Below are 5,879 nucleotides of genomic sequence, written 5' to 3'. Positions count from 1 at the left end.
CAAGACACGGCGTTATGCACAATAATACCTACTCTACTCCTTAAAATTTTCTACAAGTATGCCTGAGAAATGATAATATGCTTGGCATTTACCATGTCTATTTCATGGCCTTCTACTGAGAAGCTACTATTGGGACATTTTTACATACTGTACGAGGTCTTCCGCGTCCCCGTTTTTTTCGGGAGGGACTGGCAATTCTAGCCGCGAGTTTTATAGTTGATGTTTTTTGGAATTTCAGATGAAAAGGTTTTGCATATTGTACCATAAGGTACCAGCTATGGAAAATCATAAATGGTTTACCTATCTAAATCAGGATTATGTACACAATATTTGTATAATAATATTATGTACATTTCAGAACGTTTACACTTGCAGGTATGTTAACGAACACTCGCACTGTTGAAGCATTATTACAGCTGGAATAGTACAGCAGTGCTCAGATTTAGTTCAGTACGTATACGTACGAAGTTTTATATAGTTTAGGTTTGGAGATGATCAGATAGAGAGTTGCCAGTTGTTTTGTAGCAAACTCAAAAAGTCAAAGAGACTGTTTCTTTAAGACTCGGTCTTTTAGAGTTATTTTATTCTTTTAGAACAGTTCTTGTGCGATTAACCGGTTCAATACGTTAAAAAACTGGTTGGTCTTCTGGCTGGCTGGTCTTCTTATGTCAGTACTGTTGGTTTACAAGGCACACCACCGTGCCGGTTGGCCATCTTGCCACGAATCGAATAAACCCGTTTACAATACAGTTCTTACTTTCTTGAGATTTTTGATTTGAGAAACTAAAAATTCACCCGAGCCTAGAAATCCATTAAGTTTTTCATCTGAGGATTCAGCAACACTACTATAAGAAAATAACGCCTTTTCTAGACGTTTTTGTTTCCCTTTTGACAGAGAGGCCATGCCATCCGTCAGAAACTCGCTTTACAACACATGACCATTCTGATAAATGATAGATAAAAGATAAATAACTTTATTCGTATGCTTAGTCCTACTGTTTTTACTCAGTCTACTGCAGTACGGCACATCTGACTGCATCTTCAGCCGCTGTAATTGCTCGCTGCATCTGGGATGTTCCGGATGCATTGTCAAGGCACACCTGCTACGGAAGCTTGTTGGAGCTACCAATTCGAACCTACATCTTCTTCTCTTTCTTCCGTTTACAAAAGGTGTTCGTTTTTAAGGTCAGCAACTAAAATGTTATAGCACTGTAATGTCTGGATTATTTTTTGGGTGCGGTGTCTACTTCACTTCATTATCATCATCATGTCATTAATTTATCGCTCACTTCTGAACATAGAACTCTTACCCAACGAGCCAAAGGACGCCAGGCACGGCCTTCGTCTGATATCGGCGAGTTTCGTTAAAATTTTGGCTACCTCATTTGACACACTTATTTACACGTATTTATGTAAGTATCTACAAAGTTCTTTAATTTATTCTTAAATGGGATTCTTAATTGCGACGTGTAGAGAACAATATTCCGACACAGAAAATCCTCAGTCAAATCGAGGACCTATCCTAACGCTCCAACCAATCAAGATCAAGTCATTGACCAAGTGACCAATAGGGTCAGGGATGTTTGGTAATAACCCAGCTTTCGTCAAACTCCTTCCAGCACTCCCTACTTAATTTCATGACTTACTTAATGAGACGGAGGACAGAGCAAAGTTCACGCTTCCTTGATTTACTACCCCACTTTAAGAGACAGAAATGCGCAACGATACTCTAGTTAATAGAAATGTTGTGGTGCAAGTTAAAGTCGTCGTGCGAGATTTTACTATTGTATTTTTAAACAAAAGACAAAGAGTTCAGGTTGCCAGTTAGTACAATATCAGCCAGTGAGTTAATCGCAAAAAGTAATACAAAAGAGCTGATATGAAAAATGAAAATGAAAATGAAAATGAAATATTTATTTTTCAAGTAGGCATATTACAATGCGCATATGAACGTCAAATAAAGCTACGCCGGCTCTAACCCTACGCCTCAGCCTCGAGAAGATTTCAGTCCCCCCTCAGTTGGGAGGGGGGTATCCACTATGGGACCGGCAAGAAACTCGGCGGGCAACTTCTTTTCAAAACATTACATCTTATAATTAACATGCAATAAATAACAAGATACAATTTAACATTCAAAAGTATTCATCAAAGAATATGAACAGACTAGGTACTCTATGGAAATTAATTTCAATAAATTATATTATTGCTTAATAATACGTCGTTCTTCTTCAGAGAAAACATATCAAATTGTCACAGAAGAAAAAGATAATATGAATCTCAATATCATTAAATATGTAAATTACCTACACAACATAAAATATAAAATATTTGATGTGCTTTCTTATCTGAACTGTGTCCTCTATACATAATACAATTATTTTAATTGCTATTCGTTTTTTGTAGTTTCTGGTTCGGGCCATGCATGTTTGTCTGTCAAATAGTCCTCGACTCTGTAATAAGCCTTTAACATCAATGATTTTTTTAAGTAGTTCTTAAGAGCTGGGAGGGGTAATCTCAAAGCAGTGTCAGGTAACTTGTTATAAAAATGATAGCTTGATATCATCCAGCGAACTGGTAAGCAGTTACTAAATCTCGAAGGATATTTCTTGTAACGTATTCGTGTTTATTTCTGACACTTCTGACCGTGATACGAGAATCGGCGCTAAAACGTCTCTTTAATTTCTTTCAGCCTGCGTTGAGTCCAGTATAGGTCCAAAAGGCGTCAAAAATATCAACGAGAGGAATTAAAAACCTTAAGACATATCTTCCGCCTATTATCATCAATAACACTTGAAGTAGTAACAGTATTTTCTTACTCATCGTCACACTCTTAGCAGAGAAGGCGTGGTCGTCTCATCAGGTGTGGTAGCAAGCTTAACAATCCATCGCCAACCCTCCCGTAATGTAGCTATTACATTCTAATAATATTTTGAATTTGGAATTCGTACCGGGTGCGACTTCAAAATGAGGTTTTCCATCTCTCCGTCATTCTACAACTTGTACCACAAATATAAGTTGGTCAACGCTCCATTTTAGCCGTCCAGTCCCAACTCCGTTTTATTGAATATGCGATAGCATATCTCTTTCACCATCTAGCTCTTTCTCCATTGAAATGAGCGAGACAGACCTATATCGATTAGAGGGATAGCTACTTTCGCAAGCTTCGGTCACGCTTGTATCAAATGGTTTGGAAAAAACAGTCTGTTCACTTTTAGTTGATATTTTTGGATGTTTGGCAGTTTACGTATCTGGAAGTTTTAATGGCATTCTGCTGTCGTTTTTGTATAATGTGATGTTGATGACAGATGTACCAAGAATCTTAAAATGGAGTAAGTTTTTGAAGTTAGAATTTATTTATCAACTTTTATCTATGTTAAAAGTTGATAAGTAAAAAACGACTCATGTAATGAAACGTTGATTATGACAGATGTACTTTCATAAGTAGATATGCTTAATAAATAATAATAGAATAGAATAGAATAGAAGAATAGAAGAAATTTATTCAGAAAACGCTTAAATTAGTGTTGTGTTCCTGCCGGTGAGTAAGGCTGCCAGAGCTCAACGAGGGTGCGGTGTGCTGATGACGGGAGGACTTACGGAACTAACTTGTTCCGTCTATTGTCCTTTGAGTCGTCGGCAACCCGAACCCTCCTTAGAACTTGTACATTCCTTTTTGCTGTGTACTTAAAATGCACAGCAAAAGGGAGTGTACAAGTTTCTAATAGGGTGGTAACGCGCTTGTGACACTGTTTGAGTTGCAGGCGTCCATAGGTTACGGTGACCGCTTTACATCAGGCGGGCCGTATGCTTGTTTGCCACCGACGTAGTATAAAACAAAAAATTTAGGAATTACATAGACAGTACTAATTTATTATTAAGCGTCACTGAAAGGGTCTCCACTCAGCTTAATTTTAAGATACCACTTAAGAATCTCGACGCTCGATAATAATAAGCAAGTTGGCGAGTCACCGCCTGTTATTTACAATCCTAAGACTAGTATTCATGTCAGGTGTTCGATAGTCTCCCCCCATAGAGCATTACCCAGTCCATCCAATATGCACAACAATAGCCTATGACCTTAGTTCCTGACCTATCGCAGCACAAAAGTGCTGCACTGAAATAGTCTTTACACCTGACGGGGACCATCTCTGGATGTATCATATTGTGCGCTCGGGGATTGTACCCGCCACGTGTATCCCTTGCCTTTAGATTAAAGTCTCTAAAAGGTCCTCTGTGCTGTTGGCTTCGGCCCCACATATGCCTCTCAAAAAGTCCGGGACCCCATGGTCCCGAGAACTGGAAAAGACAAACAAATAATAGTGGGGGACGTCTTTCACAGATCAACCTCGCCCCAAACTAAGCAAAGCTTGCACTATGGGTGCTAGGTGACGATATACCTATATATACGTATAGATAAATACATACTTATATACACAGAAAACATCCATGACTCAGGAGCAAATAAATTTGTTCATCACAAAAATAAATGCCCTTACCGGGATTCGAACCCGAGACTAGAGCGTCTTTTGCTGCAGGTTTGAAAAAACAGTAGACTGAGCAAAGACCACTTATGCGATGGAGTAACCAGATAAAAACTGACACAAAAACCTACTGGGAGACATCTTGCTCAGATCGACCTCTCAAACTAACTAAAGCTTGCAATATGAGTACTAGAACTAGACGTCGATGTACACACTTATACGTAGAAAACACCCCATAAACCCATACGGGGATTCAAACCCAGGAACATTGGATTCTCATCTTCGGCAGGGTCACTACCTACATTACACTGTGGTCCTTTCCCACTAGTCCACAGCTGTCATAAGCGATAGTAAAATGATTGCAGTTATAGAACAAAGACCGGCAGCTATGATGAAAAGTTTGATTATGACATTCATACCCTTAAACAAATTTGGCAATTTCTAAAGATATACCTGACCAGACCAAATAGAACCAACCTTTGTCCCATCTCCTCGATGCCAACAATTTATTACTAATTCTTTCAAACTGATTCAGTCGTTCTCTCTGGCTGTAATCGAATCACATTTTTTTCGCTGCCTCTGTTTTTCTCCTTGATATTTCCGTTATTCCTACTTTCTGCTCCAATTTACGTTTTTTTTTTTTCATGTTACATACGTTAATCTTATGACGAAGTTGATCTGAAAATGGAGGATAGAGGTACCTGTGGTACATGTGGATATAAACTATGTGCTGACTGATGAAACAACAAAAATGTTGTGTTTGATGTTATTCAAATTGTCTTGATCAGAAATTTCTACTCCATAGAAAGAAGGGTACACAAGTCAGTGACAAAAGCTGGTACCAAGAATATTTTTGCCAAACACATTTTGATTGAAAAAAACGTTTTTCTTTCCTCAACCATTTATCGAAAACACCTCACAATTCAATAAGGCACACTCAATCCAATTTTCTTAATAAATCGCCTTGTTTCCTCATTCTACGATGATATTTAACGCTCTCCGAGGACCCATTGAAGTTTTATGTTGACGACATAAATCACATTTTTCCTTGTCAAGCTCAGGGTCTCAGCTTACAAAGGTTTAGGATTGTGATGTTTGGAACACGAATTCCAAATATCAAGAAAATATTGTGACTAGAAGTGGTAGACCCACTTTTTAGTAGTAGTTGTTTGTGTGTAAGGACGACGCCTGTTGCTGATTTATGGCTGTAACCTCATGACGAAGCCTGCGTTGCGGATACTCGGTTGTAAAATATTTAGTGTTATTTTTGTCCAATAAATGCATGTAGGAGTAGTAGTTCGTCTGTGTCTAGCAGTGGCGGAGCGTCGATACAACTCGATTCCCAACGGGTTCCCTAAAATTCTCTAGAATCTGTAGAAGCCCATACAAAACAGATTC

Source organism: Leguminivora glycinivorella, chromosome 20 (assembly GCF_023078275.1).
Source record: "Leguminivora glycinivorella isolate SPB_JAAS2020 chromosome 20, LegGlyc_1.1, whole genome shotgun sequence".
NCBI classification, from domain to species: domain Eukaryota; kingdom Metazoa; phylum Arthropoda; class Insecta; order Lepidoptera; family Tortricidae; genus Leguminivora; species Leguminivora glycinivorella.
This window is presented reverse-complemented; position numbering follows the sequence as displayed.